This window comes from Leptinotarsa decemlineata, unplaced genomic scaffold (assembly GCF_025532065.1).
Source record: "Leptinotarsa decemlineata unplaced genomic scaffold, Ldec_3_MD MMD2_tig00026336_RagTag_RagTag, whole genome shotgun sequence".
Classification (NCBI taxonomy): Eukaryota; Metazoa; Arthropoda; class Insecta; order Coleoptera; family Chrysomelidae; genus Leptinotarsa; species Leptinotarsa decemlineata.
In genome coordinates this window covers 10,209,270-10,229,148 of record NW_027412692.1, presented here as the reverse complement: position 1 = coordinate 10,229,148, position 19,879 = coordinate 10,209,270, and the positions used below count along the sequence as shown (strand labels likewise).

The 19,879-nt window shown below is 34.8% G+C and overlaps 1 protein-coding gene across 2 annotated transcripts in view; it reads left to right on the top strand.

The window, feature by feature from the left end:
* The window catches only part of ASPP (Ankyrin-repeat, SH3-domain, and Proline-rich-region containing Protein), a 645,170-nt gene that overhangs the window by 104,318 nt on the left and 520,973 nt on the right, over positions 1 to 19,879 (top strand). The window lies entirely within an intron of this gene.

The window sequence follows — 19,879 nt, the reverse complement described above, 5'->3', positions numbered from 1 at the left end:
GTATTGTGACACTTAACGACATCTAGTGGCGAGTAGTGGTACTATGTACTATCTTTTCAGCTACCCGCTAGGTGGCATTAGGCGTAATTAAATATTTTGATTTAATTAAGTATTTTGATTTGACTTATTGTTTTTATGTGTGATTTGTTAGTATGGAATAGAAGCGAAAAATTGACAGTGAATGCAGAACGTTCCAAGAAAAATGGAACTTTCAGTATTTTGTGATTGAGTCCAGTAATAAGGCGCTATGTTTAATTTGTAATGAAACCATAGCTGTTCTCAAAGACTATAACATTAAACGGCACTATGGATCGAAACATCTTCAAAGTAACTCCAAGTATACAGGAAGATTGCGGAAGGAAAAATTTGAAGCTTTGAAACGCGGACTCAAATCGCAGAAATCTTTGTTTACCAAAGCGAATACTGAACAAGAGTCTACAACTTGCGCCAGCTTTCGTGTGTCAGTTTGTCAGCAAACACCGTGGCTCGGAGGGTGCAAGACATCGCAGAAAATATATCATCTCAACTGTCTGACAAAAATGGACACCATGAGTGGTTTTCTCTAGCATTGGATGAGTCAACGGATATGTCAGATACTGTTTAGGTGTTGAATTTTATTCGCGGAGAAGAACTTCTTGATATTGATAGTATTCACAACACGACAACTGGGACAGATATTTTTAAGGGAGTTGAAAATGCCATTAATAAAAAGAACCTTCGATGGAGAAATTTGAAATCTATAACAACCGATGGGGGCAAAAATATGTATGGTAACAATAAAGGAGTGGTTCCATTTGTGTCAAAGGCTGTAGAAAATGATGGTGGTTCAAAACCATCAGTCTTACATTGTATCATTCATCAACAGTCCTTGTGCGGAAAATGTTTGGATATGTCTGAAGTTCTAAAACCAGTCATATCAGTTGTTAACTTCATCAGATCGTCTGGGCTGAATCACCGACAATTCCGCGAGTTTATTCAACAGATTGGAGAAAATGATTTACCATATCATACTGTCGTACGCTGGCTCAGTTGCGGAAAAGTCCTTAAGCGCTATTTTGAACTTCGAGCAGAGATCGAAATTTTTTTAAATGAGAAGCAGCGCCCTTTTGCCGATTTAGAAAATAGTAAATGGATGTGAAAGTTAGCTTTCTGTGTCTATTTGACAAATCATAAGAACGAACTGAATTTGAGATTGCAAGGAGAAAATCAGCTTCTCCCTGATTTATACACCAATTTATACACCAATTTTGAAACATGTGAAATATTCAGCCACACTACAGAGACAGAATTTCCCGTCAATTTTGCAATCGAAACTTTGAGTGCTTTAAAGATACATTTTGATACTCGTTTTTCAGATTTTGATGTCATGGCGAATGAAATTAAGCTTTTTCAAAATCCTTTTGATTCTGACATTGAAACCCTGGCTCCGGAAGTCCAAATGGAAATTATTGATTTACGGTGCAGTGATATGCTTAAGAACAAATATCAAAATTCTTATTTGTTGGAATTTCATAAGAGTCTTCCACTGGAACAATTTGATAATTTGCATAAATTTGCTCGTGGGTTGTTTTCTGTTTTTGGTACTACTTACTTGTGTGAGAAAACGTTTTCCAAGATGAAGTACACAAAGAATGTTTACAGATCTCAATTAACCGATGAGCATCTTAAATCTCTTTTGATAATTGATACAAGTAAAATTGATCCACAACTACAAAGTATTGTCGGTGGAAAATCACAGTTACATAAATCTCATTAGTGTTTTTTTTTACTATGATTCATTTCAATTATTTGTTAGTTATCAATATGCTTAAACTTAGATACTCAAGTTAAGTTTTTTTTGTCATCATTTGTGTCATTAAGTTTTACCTTGCAAGTGAATAAAACCGAGTAATTATCATTCTGTGTTTTCTTCTTCAACTTATCACAGCAATAGTAACAACAATTAGGTAATCATTGTCTGTCGCGGGCCAGATTGATGTCAGTAAATCATTGGCTGTCGCGGGCCGGATTGATGACACTGGCGGGCCGGATTTGGCCCGCGGGCCGTAGTTTGGAGACCCCTGTTCTAAACCGTAACAGATAAGAAGACAATTACATGGGAAAAAAGTAAATGTAGTCGTGAACAATACAATGGTCGAAGAAAATTTAAGGGGACCCTCGCCCTTCTTGTGTTATACGGGGAAAACCAAAAATGTTGTTTTTTTTCTGATGGAATTGTTATTTCGGAGAATATCAAAAAATGAAAAAATAAAATGTTATTATTGTATTCGAAGTGTACTATGACGATTATATAATAAATATTCGATAAAACGTTTAGAGTCAACATGGCCACCATCAACTGTTTTTTTAAATACGGACCTGTCTTTTTCATTACAGATATTGATAAAGCGATAAATTCACAAAACAAGAGAATATCACATTTGATATTTTTATAGCGTTTCATTTGAAATAACCACCATCATCAGTGACAACAATCAAACAGAAAAACAATTTATTTTATCATGAACTTTTGGGAAAAATGAAACCAATATGGAAAATCAAAACTACATGGCAATCAATCTATGTTAAATGCTCGAATTGACGACCTCTTTGTTGAATGCACATAAGTTGTCGGTCCAGACGGAAACCAAAAAAGAAAAACTATTGAATGAAATAAAAAAGAGACAGGTGATATAGTAAAAAATGATAAAGAAATAGCAAATGAATTTATTAGTCATTTCACTAACATACGTAAAATACTGACTGAGAAAATAATAGATAAAAATCAACTACCCCGCTTCTTAAAAAAATTCTTATATAATTCATTTTTCGTAGAAGAAACTAATCAGTCTGAGGTCTTCAAAACCATACTTATATTAAGAAAAAAAGAAATTTCCAGGATGGTATCCGATCAGAAACTTTTAAAATAATAGCGCGTGAAATTGGTGAATCCCTTACTTACATCATTAACCTCACATTTTTTGTAAGTATTATCAACTTCTTGAATAAAAACAACATTATATCAGATCGTCAGTATGGACTCAGAGAGAAGAGATCAACAGAAGATGCTATAAACTATCTGATATGTGAAATTAGCCAATATGTTGATAAAAAGAAACCCAGTTTTTGTGTCTTTGTGGACCTACCAAACGCCTTCGGCACGGAAAGCCATAAACAACTCCTTGAAGTATTGGAAGGGATTGGATTCAGGGGAATTTCTTATGAGTTAATGAAAAACTATTCATCATCATGAAATCAATTCGTAAGAATAAATAGTCAGTATAGTGAATCGAAAGAAGTTGAGTATGGTGTGCCTCGAAGAACAATTATGGGTCCAATCCTTCTCAACATTTACCTCAATGACTATATATGCAGCTATAGTCAAAGGAGATATTATCAGCTACGCAGACGACACCGCCATACTATATACTGCAGAGAACTGGAATGAGTTGAAGAACATTGCAGAAACAGATTTCGAACAAGTTATCCAATGGTTCAGTAGTCGTCTTCTAACAATGAATTTTGATAAAACCATTTTTATTCCTTTCACGTCATACCTCGAATTTCTTCCAACATATAAATCCCTCAGCATTACTTTGAGTGATAAGGAAGTAGTGAAAATATCCACAGCAGATTATATAAAATACTTAGGTATCATTGTGGATCCACACTTGAAATGGAAGGATCATATAAATGCCAATGAAAAAAAACTCCGGTATGTGCTTTATAGAATGAGGTATTACAATAATATTCTAAACATATAACAAATGAGAACACTATACTATGCCCTTGTGCAAAGCCTCATTAATTACGGTATAATTGCATGGGGAGCAGCATATATTCCAATCATCTGTCTCTGCTGGAAATGATACAAAATAGAATTCTCAAAGTTATTTTCCTTAAGCCACAAGACTATCCAACGGAAATGTTATATAATGAAACCAAAGTAGTGGATGTCAGCCAGCTTTTCTTCTTGAAAATAGTTCTTGATCTACACAAAAACAAAAAAACGGTGACTAGTAGTAGCCATGTAGGTACATGATACTCGAAATAGTAAATTTCAATGTAATCCTCCTCGAATTGTATTATCTAATATTGTATTGTGAATAGTCTTTATATAAGTGAGTATAAATAGCGTGAGTATGTGTGTAGACTGTATTACTGTGTCTATATGCATTAATTTGCTAATATGTTCATACTTATTTAATTATTCTTACCCTCTCCACTTACAGGGGAAATCCTCGTGGAGTTCAACCATATTTATTTCATTATAATTTATTTCATTATATATCGTAATTTTGTATCATTCTATGTATTGATATTCTGAAATAATAATAATAATTATTATTATCATTATTATTATTATTATTATTATAAATATTTTTCAAGAAAATCTTTAGAGATATATTGATGTATCGTATTTGGTTATTTCTACTCAAAACATCGGTCTTATAAACATTTCACTTCCTCATACTCCCTGTATTTCTGAAAGTATTCATAAAACTACTGTAAACAAATTCCGTACCACTCCCGGAAAATGTGCGTGTTCACAATATATCAATATGTAATCGTTGAAACCAAGGTTACATCCGAGTAGATTTTATTTCGGTCATATTTCACAATTTATTTTCCCTCATAACGTTCTTATATTTCTTGGTGAACTAGATATCTGAGACATTCATTACGACTTTTCCTTTATGACTCTACCGTGAGTGTATTTCGAATAACATTCGTATAATATCAGCCTTCTTTATATTCGAGTATGCAGATATATAAAGGCTTTGTGATGAGCGGGGTCCAGGGAGATCTAGGATGTGACTCTGGGGGCATCCAGTAACCTTTATGAATATAATAGAATAGAACTTCATTGTACTTCTGTGTTTTGCTGTATTTCGAATAACATTCGTATAATATCAGCCTTCTTTATATTCGAGTATGCAGATATATAAAGGCAGTGTGATGAGCGGAGTCCAGGAAGATCTAGAATGTGACTCTGGGGGCATCCAGTAACCTTTATGAATATAATAGGATAGAACTTTATTGTATTTCTGTGTTTTGCTGTATTTCGAGTAACATTCGTATAATATCAGCCTTCTTTATATTCGAGTATGCAGATATATAAAGGCAGTGTAATGAGCGGAGTCCAGGGTGATCTAGGGTGTGACTCTGGGGGCATCCAGTAACCTTTATGAATATAATAGAATAGAACTTCATTGTACTTCTGTGTTTTGCTGTATTTCGAATAACATTCGTATAATATCAGCCTTCTTTATATTCGAGTATGCAGATATATAAAGGCAGTGTGATGAGCGGAGTCCAGGAAGATCTAGAATGTGACTCTGGGGGCATCCAGTAACCTTTATGAATATAATAGGATAGAACTTTATTGTATTTCTGTGTTTTGCTGTATTTCGAGTAACATTCGTATAATATCAGCCTTCTTTATATTCGAGTATGCAGATATATAAAGGCAGTGTAATGAGCGGAGTCCAGGGTGATCTAGGGTGTGACTCTGGGGGCATCCAGTAACCTTTATGAATATAATAGAATAGAACTTCATTGTACTTCTGTGTTTTGCTGTATTTCGAATAACATTCGTATAATATCAGCCTTCTTTATATTCGAGTATGCAGATATATAAAGGCAGTGTGATGAGCGGAGTCCAGGAAGATCTAGAATGTGACTCTGGGGGCATCCAGTAACCTTTATGAATATAATAGGATAGAACTTTATTGTATTTCTGTGTTTTGCTGTATTTCGAATAACATTCGTATAATATCAGCCTTCTTTATATTCGAGTATGCAGATATATAAAGGCAGTGTGATGAGCGGAGTCCAGGAAGATCTAGAATGTGACTCTGGGGGCATCCAGTAACCTTTATGAATATAATAGGATAGAACTTTATTGTATTTCTGTGTTTTGCTGTATTTCGAGTAACATTCGTATAATATCAGCCTTCTTTATATTCGAGTATGCAGATATATAAAGGCAGTGTAATGAGCGGAGTCCAGGGTGATCTAGGGTGTGACTCTGGGGGCATCCAGTAACCTTTATGAATATAATAGAATAGAACTTCATTGTACTTCTGTGTTTTGCTGTATTTCGAATAACATTCGTATAATATCAGCCTTCTTTATATTCGAGTATGCAGATATATAAAGGCAGTGTGATGAGCGGAGTCCAGGAAGATCTAGAATGTGACTCTGGGGGCATCCAGTAACCTTTATGAATATAATAGAATAGAACTTTATTGTATTTCTGTGTTTTGCTGTATTTCGAGTAACATTCGTATAATATCAGCCTTCTTTATATTCGAGTATGCAGATATATAAAGGCAGTGTGATGAGCGGAGTCCAGGAAGATCTAGAATGTGACTCTGGGGGCATCCAGTAACCTTTATGAATATAATAGAATAGAACTTTATTGTATTTCTGTGTTTTGCTGTATTTCGAGTAACATTCGTATAATATCAGCCTTCTTTATATTCGAGTATGCAGATATATAAAGGCAGTGTAATGAGCGGAGTCCAGGGAGATCTAGAATGTGACTCTGGGGGCATCCAGTAACCTTTATGAATATAATAGGATAGAACTTTATTGTATTTCTGTGTTTTGCTGTATTTCGAGTAACATTCGTATAATATCAGCCTTCTTTATATTCGAGTATGCAGATATATAAAGGCAGTGTAATGAGCGGAGTCCAGGGTGATCTAGGGTGTGACTCTGGGGGCATCCAGTAACCTTTATGAATATAATAGAATAGAACTTTATTGTATTTCTGTGTTTTGCTGTATTTCGAATAACATTCGTATAATATCAGCCTTCTTTATATTCGAGTATGCAGATATATAAAGGCAGTGTGATGAGCGGAGTCCAGGAAGATCTAGAATGTGACTCTGGGGGCATCCAGTAACCTTTATGAATATAATAGGATAGAACTTTATTGTATTTCTGTGTTTTGCTGTATTTCGAATAACATTCGTATAATATCAGCCTTCTTTATATTCGAGTATGCAGATATATAAAGGCAGTGTGATGAGCGGAGTCCAGGAAGATCTAGAATGTGACTCTGGGGGCATCCAGTAACCTTTATGAATATAATAGGATAGAACTTTATTGTATTTCTGTGTTTTGCTGTATTTCGAATAACATTCGTATAATATCAGCCTTCTTTATATTCGAGTATGCAGATATATAAAGGCAGTGTGATGAGCGGAGTCCAGGAAGATCTAGAATGTGACTCTGGGGGCATCCAGTAACCTTTATGAATATAATAGGATAGAACTTTATTGTATTTCTGTGTTTTGCTGTATTTCGAATAACATTCGTATAATATCAGCCTTCTTTATATTCGAGTATGCAGATATATAAAGGCAGTGTGATGAGCGGAGTCCAGGAAGATCTAGAATGTGACTCTGGGGGCATCCAGTAACCTTTATGAATATAATAGGATAGAACTTTATTGTATTTCTGTGTTTTGCTGTATTTCGAGTAACATTCGTATAATATCAGCCTTCTTTATATTCGAGTATGCAGATATATAAAGGCAGTGTAATGAGCGGAGTCCAGGGTGATCTAGGGTGTGACTCTGGGGGCATCCAGTAACCTTTATGAATATAATAGAATAGAACTTCATTGTACTTCTGTGTTTTGCTGTATTTCGAATAACATTCGTATAATATCAGCCTTCTTTATATTCGAGTATGCAGATATATAAAGGCAGTGTGATGAGCGGAGTCCAGGAAGATCTAGAATGTGACTCTGGGGCATCCAGTAACCTTTATGAATATAATAGAATAGAACTTTATTGTATTTCTGTGTTTTGCTGTATTTCGAGTAACATTCGTATAATATCAGCCTTCTTTATATTCGAGTATGCAGATATATAAAGGCAGTGTGATGAGCGGAGTCCAGGAAGATCTAGAATGTGACTCTGGGGGCATCCAGTAACCTTTATGAATATAATAGAATAGAACTTTATTGTATTTCTGTGTTTTGCTGTATTTCGAGTAACATTCGTATAATATCAGCCTTCTTTATATTCGAGTATGCAGATATATAAAGGCAGTGTAATGAGCGGAGTCCAGGGAGATCTAGAATGTGACTCTGGGGGCATCCAGTAACCTTTATGAATATAATAGGATAGAACTTTATTGTATTTCTGTGTTTTGCTGTATTTCGAGTAACATTCGTATAATATCAGCCTTCTTTATATTCGAGTATGCAGATATATAAAGGCAGTGTAATGAGCGGAGTCCAGGGTGATCTAGGGTGTGACTCTGGGGGCATCCAGTAACCTTTATGAATATAATAGAATAGAACTTTATTGTATTTCTGTGTTTTGCTGTATTTCGAATAACATTCGTATAATATCAGCCTTCTTTATATTCGAGTATGCAGATATATAAAGGCAGTGTGATGAGCGGAGTCCAGGAAGATCTAGAATGTGACTCTGGGGGCATCCAGTAACCTTTATGAATATAATAGGATAGAACTTTATTGTATTTCTGTGTTTTGCTGTATTTCGAATAACATTCGTATAATATCAGCCTTCTTTATATTCGAGTATGCAGATATATAAAGGCAGTGTGATGAGCGGAGTCCAGGAAGATCTAGAATGTGACTCTGGGGGCATCCAGTAACCTTTATGAATATAATAGGATAGAACTTTATTGTATTTCTGTGTTTTGCTGTATTTCGAGTAACATTCGTATAATATCAGCCTTCTTTATATTCGAGTATGCAGATATATAAAGGCAGTGTAATGAGCGGAGTCCAGGGTGATCTAGGGTGTGACTCTGGGGGCATCCAGTAACCTTTATGAATATAATAGAATAGAACTTCATTGTACTTCTGTGTTTTGCTGTATTTCGAATAACATTCGTATAATATCAGCCTTCTTTATATTCGAGTATGCAGATATATAAAGGCAGTGTGATGAGCGGAGTCCAGGAAGATCTAGAATGTGACTCTGGGGGCATCCAGTAACCTTTATGAATATAATAGAATAGAACTTTATTGTATTTCTGTGTTTTGCTGTATTTCGAGTAACATTCGTATAATATCAGCCTTCTTTATATTCGAGTATGCAGATATATAAAGGCAGTGTAATGAGCGGAGTCCAGGGAGATCTAGAATGTGACTCTGGGGGCATCCAGTAACCTTTATGAATAAAATAGGATAGAACTTTATTGTATTTCTGTGTTTTGCTGTATTTCGAGTAACATTCGTATAATATCAGCCTTCTTTATATTCGAGTATGCAGATATATAAAGGCAGTGTAATGAGCGGAGTCCAGGGTGATCTAGGGTGTGACTCTGGGGGCATCCAGTAACCTTTATGAATATAATAGAATAGAACTTTATTGTATTTCTGTGTTTTGCTGTATTTCGAATAACATTCGTATAATATCAGCCTTCTTTATATTCGAGTATGCAGATATATAAAGGCAGTGTGATGAGCGGAGTCCAGGAAGATCTAGAATGTGACTCTGGGGGCATCCAGTAACCTTTATGAATATAATAGGAAAGAACTTTATTGTATTTCTGTGTTTTGCTGTATTTCGAGTAACATTCGTATAATATCAGCCTTCTTTATATTCGAGTATGCAGATATATAAAGGCAGTGTAATGAGCGGAGTCCAGGGTGATCTAGGGTGTGACTCTGGGGGCATCCAGTAACCTTTATGAATATAATAGAATAGAACTTTATTGTATTTCTGTGTTTTGCTGTATTTCGAGTAACATTCGTATAATATCAGCCTTCTTTATATTCGAGTATGCAGATATATAAAGGCAGTGTAATGAGCGGAGTCCAGGGAGATCTAGGATGTGACTCTGGGGGCATCCAGTAACCTTTATGAATATAATAGAATAGAACTTTATTGGCCACGTTACATTTCCATACAATACATTTGTAGCAAGACAGTGTTCCATCTTTCGCAACAAGAATTGAAGTAGTGTACAATTTAAATAGAAAGATCAATGTTTCCACACAAACACATGAATATACATATACCTCCATAGGCTCATCCTACACGACGAATAGTAAAAAATACCTATAATACAAGTATATAAAAAAAAAGAAAGAGGATTTACTATACAATTGTCTAAAATTGTTAAAAATCACACTGAACCTCAATATCAAATGGAGTTGTCGTTCCAAGGAGCTTTGAGAAATTCATCGATGGAATAAAAACAATACTTCAATAAAAGCACTTTGCATTTTCTCTTAAATAATCCTAGAGGAAGTTGTTTTAAACTAGTTGGTAACTTGTTGTATAACTGCAGTTTAGGTGAGTTATTCCTGGACACGTCGAGTCGATAAAAAGGTATTTTGAAAAGATTCGCTGATCTCGTATTATGATTATGAGATTCAGCTACATTCCAATAACAATGTCTGCTTTTGTGAATATACATCACCGCATAATAGACAAACAGGCAAGGTAGAGGCAAGATGCCATATTTCTCGAAAATTGGCTTGCAGTGAGCATTGAGGTCCGCACCAACGATTATCCTCATTGTTTTTTTCTGTAGAACAAATATTTTTTAGCATAACTTGTGTTCCCCACAGAAGAATCCCATAAGTGATCTGAGAATGTATCAATAAGTAGTACGCAGACAGCAGAGTGTTAATGTTAACAACCTTTTTTAGTTGTCGCATTAGATAAATATAGCTCGATACTTTCTTACTGAGTTGTTCTATGTGCCTGGATCAGTTCAGTTTATCATCCAAAACAATGTGACCTCATTACCTGCCGCAACGTTATGATTTGTTGAAATAACGAGATTTTGAGTTTTTTCTCTATTTAATTTTAAATTATTAGCATTATACCACACTTCCGCTTGATTTTCTGCCTGTTCAATAATGATATCCAAGTTTTCCGTATTTTTATCCACGTTTATGAGTATTGCATCATCAGCAAACATCACTATATTATTTGGAAATGAATGAAAGAACAGATCATTGATGTAGATGGAAAACAAAAGTGGTCCAAGAACTGACCCTTGTGGTACACCGTGTGTAACTGGCTTAGAACTAGAGTATCTGTTGTTAACAAATACCCTCTGCTCCCTGTTCGTTAGATACGATTCAAAAAATTTAAGCGGTAGTCCTCTTATACCATAATGGGATAATTTTTTCAACAAGAAAACATGGGATACACAGTCGAATGCCTTGCTTAGATCACACAGCGTGATGGCGGTATGCTTGCCCTCCTCAAGACCTTCGACTATATTTTCCACAATTTTTCATATCGCATCTAAATCCAAATTGATTTCTGTGCAATAGACGGTATTTTTCCAAATACTTTGTCAGCTTGATTTTAATTATTTTCTCTATTATTTTAGATAGAACTAGAATTATTGAAATTGGTCTGTAGTTACCAGGGGTTGACCTCTGCCCTTTTTTGAAAATAGGAATAACTTTTGATAATTTGAGAATATCCGGAAAAACTCCATCCCTAAAACACGCATTGATAATGTCGGTCAAGGGTTCTATCAAAAAGTGCATAGTCTCCTTTATGATGTGAGAGTTCAGATCGTGAATATCGTAAGTATGTGTATTTTTTAAAGATTTGATTGCATCCACATCTCCGGGTGTGACATGGCTAATGGTAGAAATAAAAAAATCGGTTATACTAAACTGTGGCTAACGCCTATGATGAATAATGATTTTTCTTATAACTTCAAGGTCATCCAGTGAGTATATAGTGGGCAGATTCTCCTGAGAGACAATAATATTTTCTGTCTGTATTACAGAAAAAAAAATGTATCGGTATCTGTATCTGTAGAGTATCTTTCTTTCCAGGAAGGTGGACTAGTCACTAGGACACATCTCCTTCATATTGGCAGGTGTAGGCCAAGACTCGACGAACACATGCTCTCTTTGGCAAACTTGAGGTGTCTCACGGTGGCCTCCGCGAAGTTTTTGGAAGGTGCAACGATATTACTGTCGTTGCGCGGCTTCTTCAACCTTCTTGGGGTTCCCTCCGTGGAGGTGCACAAGTGAGGGAGCTTTTCTGCAGGGGCTGCCGATTCCTTGCCTTTATTCAAGGCGAAGCTCTTGGCGCCTGCCGCAGGAAGTGCCCTTGCTGTTGGAGGTGATCTGCTATGTCCAGCCTCATTCCAAGCGGTAGATTGGGGTGTATATTTGTGTTCATCCCCGGTCATCGCCTTAGATTAAAGTGAGCACTTCTGTTCAGCCTCGGGATTGGTTTTTGTTTTTGTTGTTTCTGTTTTTGTGTTGTTTCATTCATGTGTGTTCCCACGAGTAGCAAGGGAAGAGTTGGTCACCTAAGGCAAGTAGAAGAATGAATTAAGGTTAGAAATTAATGATTCGCAATGTGTTTTGAACTTAAGATTTTTGTCTTGTTCAATACCTAGGATTTTCATAGTATCACTGGTTACAATTTCTTGACAGTTTTAAAGTCCTCACTGTGTTGTTGGGATGTCTCAAATTGTACGATAGTTGTTTTGTCTGGTTTGAATGATTTATTTGATCAAAACCACTTCATCAAAGACTCCAATACAGATTCGCATTCATTTTGTAAGATATTGTTAGATTTGTTAGAAATAATCAAAGATATATCATCAGTATATAATGTAAATTATATCCTAGGAAATATTGTATACCAAATTCATTAATGTAGAGAAGAAATAGTATAAGGCCTAAAATGGAGCCTTGCGGGACACCTACATTGACTTCTGAGTTTGAAGATGATGCATTTTCGACTTTATTATGATTTTTATACTTTATGCTCACATATTGCACACGATTTCTCAAAAATGATGCTATCCAATCTAGAGATACACCCCTCAATCCGTAAGAATGCAGTTTATCTAGTAGCTTTGTATGATCAACACAGTCGAACGCGCGACTAATATTACAAAAAATACCCACCGAGCACTCGCCGGCCTCAATGAATTTCTTAATGAAAAGACTGTATAGAGCCGTGTTGGTAGACATACTAGGGCGGAAACCATGTTGTTGTTCGCTTGCAATTTTAAATTTGCTTATGAAGTTCTCTAATCTATTGAGAAAATCATATTCTTATATTTCGGAAAAGCTACTTGGAACAGTACTGGGTCGATAATTATTTTTGCTGTCGAGTATCATTCCTTTTGTGGCATATCCTATTTTCAACATTTGTGGGAAGCGTCCTGTTTCGAATGACAAATTTACCAAATAAGTCATCGCAAGGATAATATGAGGTAGTGATAACTTTATTTGAAAGTTCGAGATTTCGTCCGACCCAGCTGATTTTTTTTTTATTTTGTTATGTAGAAGGATTTGTAATTCGTCTATTGAAAATTATCTTTTCTGTCTCGTGTGTCTCAATTTCAGAGGTGCAGAAGTGAAAAAGACATTGAAACTATCCGCGATTTGTTGGGGGTCTATATGTATGTGTTAGGACCGATATTTTTCAGCCCAGGTAGATATGAAATATTAGCTTAGATCTTTCTTTCCATTGTTATCGGTTTCAGGGTCTTCTTGGGCAACGGTCTTGAAACATACTATAACTCTTGGTGAAATTCCATGTCCTCCTTGGTGGTGTCTGTGGGGTCCTTTTCTCGAAATTTCGAAACAATTGGATGACGCACCGGTGTCAATAACCAGTGACCACTCCTCACCACCTTAAAGCTGTCTTTGCTCATTCGCTTTCTCATGTGTCCCTCCAAGATTTCCGCCTTACTGCGGCAAATGATAATTGTAATTATTCTCATCGAAATAGTTTCATTATTATTATTACTCCATACACTTCCATGTCAACTTGTTAGAGAAAGTAAACATACATTTCGAATTGATTTTCATGTAGCACAAAGTTTCTACGTTCCATTTGTTTGTATCGAAGTACCCGAAAATAGCTATTTATTCCATAACTACCCTCTGGCTTCCCACTCCTCGTCCATCACTGAATATAGATTGGAAACCGATCGAATGTCCACAACCTTGAATTACTTTATATCAGTAAACATTTGAAGGGTGTGTGTGTTGGTGTTTAGTATCAGTTTCCAATGTCAATGTTTGTGGGTTTAGTGTGTACATCAACGTAGTTTATTTTAATTGAAATCAGTAGCAGACCGACGAAAGATTCGCTATAAAAATTTCACAAACAAGTCTTGAGTCAATTTTGAAAAGTTCTGGTATAGGAAATCCTATTGTAATACTAATAAGCAACCAAGTTGTTTTTCTGTATTCTCAGGAAACATCTTATTTTATTAGTCTAATCAACAAGTTCAAAAACATGAAAAATAGAGATAAAGGTCCTAAAAATATGAGCGATTGCTCATTCGATTCGAAATCACCTCTAGAAAAATGTTTTTGAAGGATTTTGGTGTAGGTGAAAAATTACAATTTTTATTAACAAAATAAGATTAAAAAAAATGCTATTTAGTTTTTCGTTAATAACTCGTTAAAGAGGAGGAAATTTACGATAAAAAAGTCCCGAATCCCGAAACTCTGTCTCCATTATTTATAATTTTAATTTGACGTTGAAAATAGAATTCCGCGCGCGCTGCCGCTAAAGAGAGTTTACCAAAAGAAATATTTTTTTTATAACATTAAATGTCATTTTGAAAATTTGAAATAAATCTAGTATCTTCTTAACACTTGAATGAATCGAGTCCCGTAGAAAAAAAAGTTTTATCACCATTTTTCAAAAAGTTATTCAGTTGTTAACTAACAATTTTTTTCCCAATCTCCGTTGGCATAAATAATGGAATAAAAAGTATAAATAATTGGCCTATAAATTTTGAACTTCGTGGAACCCTTTTGATATATATATACTTCATACGATCCTACGATATAAGTTCATTAAAATTTATTAATTTGTTGATTATGATTTCTTGTAACTTTTGCAAAATGAAATATCTGAAAATTATTGATAAAACTTTTTTTTCAATTGATATTTAGCTATGTCTGTTTTCATATTGAACAATGGCAGTTATTAACAAAGGATATGAATTTTTTACGTAATTAGTTTAATAAATTGTTTTGAACAAATAGAGAAATTCAATATTTTTGAAAATTTTTTTTGCTATTTTGTTATCTAAAGATAATTATGATTTGAAAAAAAAAGTTTTTTTTAATTTTAATTTTTAATTGCTTGAAATCGATTTTTTTATATTTCGATTGTTTAAATATTTAGTTGAGAAATAATTTTGCTTTCAAAAATCATAATTTACACTTTTGAATAGTTTTTTATTCATTATGATATAATTTTTCTATGGCACTTTTTAATATATAGCTATTTTTATGATTTTTTTCTGCTTCAGAAAGTCAATATTTGCTTATAACGAATTGTTAAACTAACAAACAATTAAATAATAAATTTTTTTTTTAATTTTCTGCCAAACTGTTTAAAAGTGTAAATTATGATTTTTAAAGCAAAATTATTTCTTAACTAATCATTTAAACAATCGAAATATAAAAAAAATCGATTTTAAACAATTTAAAATTAAAATGAAGAAAAAAATTTTCAAAAAAATCATAATTAGGTATCTCTAGACAACACAATAGCAAAGAAAATTTTTTCAGAAATATTGAATTTCTCTATTTGTTTAAAACAATTTAATAAACAAATTACGTAAGAAATTCATAACCTATGTCAATAACTGCCATTATTCATTGTGAAAACAGACGTAGCTACGTATCAATTGAAAAAAAATTTTAATTAACAATTTTTAGATATTTCATTTTGCAATATTAATAAAAAATCATAATTAACAAATTAATGAATTTCAATTAATTTTCATCACAGGATCGTATGAAGTATTAAAATTTATAGGCCAATTATTTATACCTTTTATCCCATTATTTATGCCAACGGAGATTGGGAAAAAATTTGTTAGTTAACAATTGAATAACTTTTTGAAAAATGGTGATAAAACTTTTTTTTCTACGGGACTCGATTCATTCAAGTGTTAAGAAGATACTAGATTTATTTCAAATTTTTAAAATGACATTTTATGTTATAAAAAAATTATTTTTTTTGATAAACTCTCTTTAGCGGCAGCGCGCGCATGCCGTAACAGTCGGGAACCCTATTTTCAACGTCAAATAAAATTATAAATAATAGAGACAGAGTTTCGGGAGTCGAGACTTTTTTATTGGAAATTTCCTCCTCTTCAACGAGTTTTTGTTTTTAAATTGCTTAAATATTAATATTTCTTGAGTTATTAACGAAAAACTGAATACCATTTTTTTAAATCTTATTTTGTTAATAACAATTGCAATTTTTTACCTGCACCAAAATCCATCAAAAACATTTTTCTAAAGGTGATTCCGAATCGAATGAGCTATCGCTCATATTTTTAGGACCTTTATCTCTATTTTTCAAGTTTTTGAACTTGTTGATTAGACTATATTAGATGAAGTAAAAAACGTACATTCCCAAGTAACCTCCGTGTTTTCTGCTACTATTCAACAGCACATGGTGGAGTGGGGAAGTTCTGCGTAAAAATTAATCTTAAAATTACCTTTACTTCGTGGATTGTTCAAAAAATAAGGCAATCGTCCCAATGGAACAGCCCAGGAGAGCCAAGACCAAAAAAGCACTTCAAGTTTGATCAAATATCAAGGTTTTGCTCACTGTTGTCTTCCATAAACCTGGCGTAGTGCATCAGAATTTCTTGCCATATTGTCGTACGGTCAGTAAGGAATATTATCGTGAAGTTATGCGTCACTTGCGAGGAGCAATACGAAGAAGACGTCCGGTATTGTGGAAAAACAATTTATGGCTTTTCCTTCACGATAATGCACCTGCTCACTTTTGGCCTGTGGCCAAAAGATGAAAGAGAGCGAAGGGGGCAGGAGTGGCAGCAAGTGCACCCTCCTCCTCCCCCACTCCACCTCCAACAGCAATGGCACTTCTTGCGGCGGGTGCCAAGAGCTCCGCCTTGAATAAAGGCAAGGAACCGGCTGCCCCTGCAGGAAAGCTCCCTCACTTGTGCACCCCCACGGAGGAAACACCAAGAAGGTTGAAGAAGCCGCGCAACGACAGTAATGTCGCTGTACCTTCCAAAACCTTCGCAGAGGCCACCGTGAGACACCTCATGGTTGCCAAAGAGAGTGTGTGTTCGGCGAGTATTGGCCTACACTTGCTAATATAAAAGAGATATCTCCTAGTGACCTGTTCAGCTTTCTGGGAAGCACAGGATATACGATGACCTAGGAGGACAACTCCTCGGGAAGATGTACAATGGGCCTAAGTGCTGTGCCTTCCTACTCTACAGATACAGATACCGAAATTGACGAATAAAAAAATATTTTTTTGAGAAAAATGAAAATCAACCTAATTTTTTCGAACAGACAGCGTGTTATGAAATATTTTTAATACAAATTCTTCTTATTCAATCAGTTAGAAGAAATAACATCTATATAGGTTTGATTATTATATAGTTTTCTCGTATTGATTCGATTATTACATCAGTGTAGACAGTGTTGATTCGAAATGTTGACCGTGACTTCCTCTAAAACGAAATTGGAGGAAATCCCCAAGAGAAACAAGAAAAACTTGGCAATGCCTGGCATATACGGCATTATCAAAAGAGGTACGTATGATTTGATTTTTTCAAGATATTATATCTGGAAAAACAACTTATTTTATGAGTAGAACAATATTCCAATAATATACTTCTGCCGAATTGAATTTGGAAATTTGATAACTCTGAAAAGCGAACTTTTCAATTCTTTTCAGAACGGCATTACTTTTATGCATACTAGTATACACAGAAAGCATTTCCACACTGAACGACATAAGAGAATATTTATTTTTTTGCCAAAGATGCAATTTCTTCAAATGTTTGAATCACGTTATGTTGAACCATTGACAATAAGTGAACAAATTAGGTTAAACGGGTTTTTCAAAAAAAAAGATGATAATGATGTACATAATGTGCTGAAAAATAATTCGGGAGGTCCTAGGTAGCAGTTTATACTACTCTTCTCAGCAATTTAAGGTATTGATCAGATAAAAAAATAATAAAATCGTTGGGCGTAGTATTTACATATGTACTCAGGTTACGCTGCGCCCAATGATTTCATTAATTTTTCACCTGATCAGTACCGTAGATTGCTGAGGAGAATGGTGTGATAACTGCTACCTAGGACCTTCCAAATTATTTTTTTACTTTTAGTACATTATCATCTTCATTTACCATGTTGTTCCCACGAGTAATATACATAACGATCGACCCCCACCACACAGATGTCTAACAGAGGGGCAAGGCATTATATACAACAAGATGTGCCTGAGTCTTGAGGAGAAAACGCTAACGACATAATAATATCATTTCTATCCACCCTGATGTCAAACAGTTCTCGGCACGTTTTAACATTTCACCTACGCTAGTTGCACTTACACCGATTTTGGACGGCCGACTTTGTACCGGTCGTCCAAATTCCAATAGTGAACCACATGTGGGAACGGGACCTTGCACACACGCCGACCGGTGATCGTCGCCGGTAAAATACCGGTGAGCAGCCGTCCACTGCCACTGTATCGTCGGCAGAACCGGGAAGTAATGGCGTACATGACTAAATACACTCTTGCATACTCACCGGTTTTTTACCGACCATTCCAGTCTCGAATGCTCGTTGAAATTGTAGTTACTACCCATTAACTTCGTTTTGGTAGTGCGTGCTAATTACGACAACAAAGCAACTGATTGTTTGACCGATAAGAATCCGGTGAGTGTGCAAGCACCCGCTACCAATAAAATATCGGCCGATTTTATACTGGCCGTCCAAAATCGGTGTGTGTGCAACTAACGTTTACGCCACACAGTCCTCGACACGATACAAAATCTTGACTTGGGTGGGAGATCCATGCTTGTATCCCGATTCTGGGTTCTTTGTATAGATTATATTGGATTTACATTTTTTTCAAAGTGTACTACTATTCTACTCGTCGAGCCCTGTCATTTGATATCCATATTGAAGTAGTTGTGAAAAAATACAGGGTGTTTCACGAAGATGGTTCGTTAGGAATATATGGAGAACGATTCAAGATAAAAAATTGAAATTTTGTGGTAGTGGGTTTTACAAAATAGCCTTCTCAACTAAAATATTTTCAACTTCCGGTATCTTTCCGTTATACCGGAAGTTGAGGGCAACTTCCTTATTTCAAATGGAATACCTTGTATTCCAGTACATTTTTTCTTAGTATATTTTAGGCCCACTTTGTATAACAATTTGTTAGTTTTCGAGATATTCATTTTTTTCTCAAAAATTTGACAGTTACAGCACTACTCCAAAAAATTCATAACTCATAGACAGTAACAGTTGAAAATGTGAAATTTCACAGAATCACACTTTAAGCATCAAGTTATGGACAGGTCCATCGAATTTTCGAAAATAATTTACAGAGTGGTCGCAATTTCCACCTAAAACTTAACACCGAGGAAACTGATGAAACGCGATTTTTTCAAATGGAAACTATACACTATTCTATCATTTTTGAATACTACGAGAAAAAAATATATCAAATTCATGAAGAATGTCCCATACCTAAAATACACCCCTGGCAAGATATATCCGATTTTGGGAAATATTTGAAATGTTAATCATTCGAAGCAATACCAAACCAAGAAAGCTTTGAAAACAAATCAACTAATATTAACTCTATCGTTGGTAAAAAATAACTCAACATGAAAATGGATGGATTGAAATGAAATGCTATAAGAGAGATGCATTATATCTTTGTTTACTGGTATCGAATACAGTAATTTTATTTTGTTTATATTTCGTAAGGTTCAACAGATGTTCAAAGACAGCCGTTTTGTTATAAACAAGAATATATTCTTCTTTGCATACCACTATTTGTAGGAGTCAGGAATCAAATTATAGAAAGCTCTCAGAACCCTTCGTTTCATGTTTTCTTTATCGCTCACAGGATCCG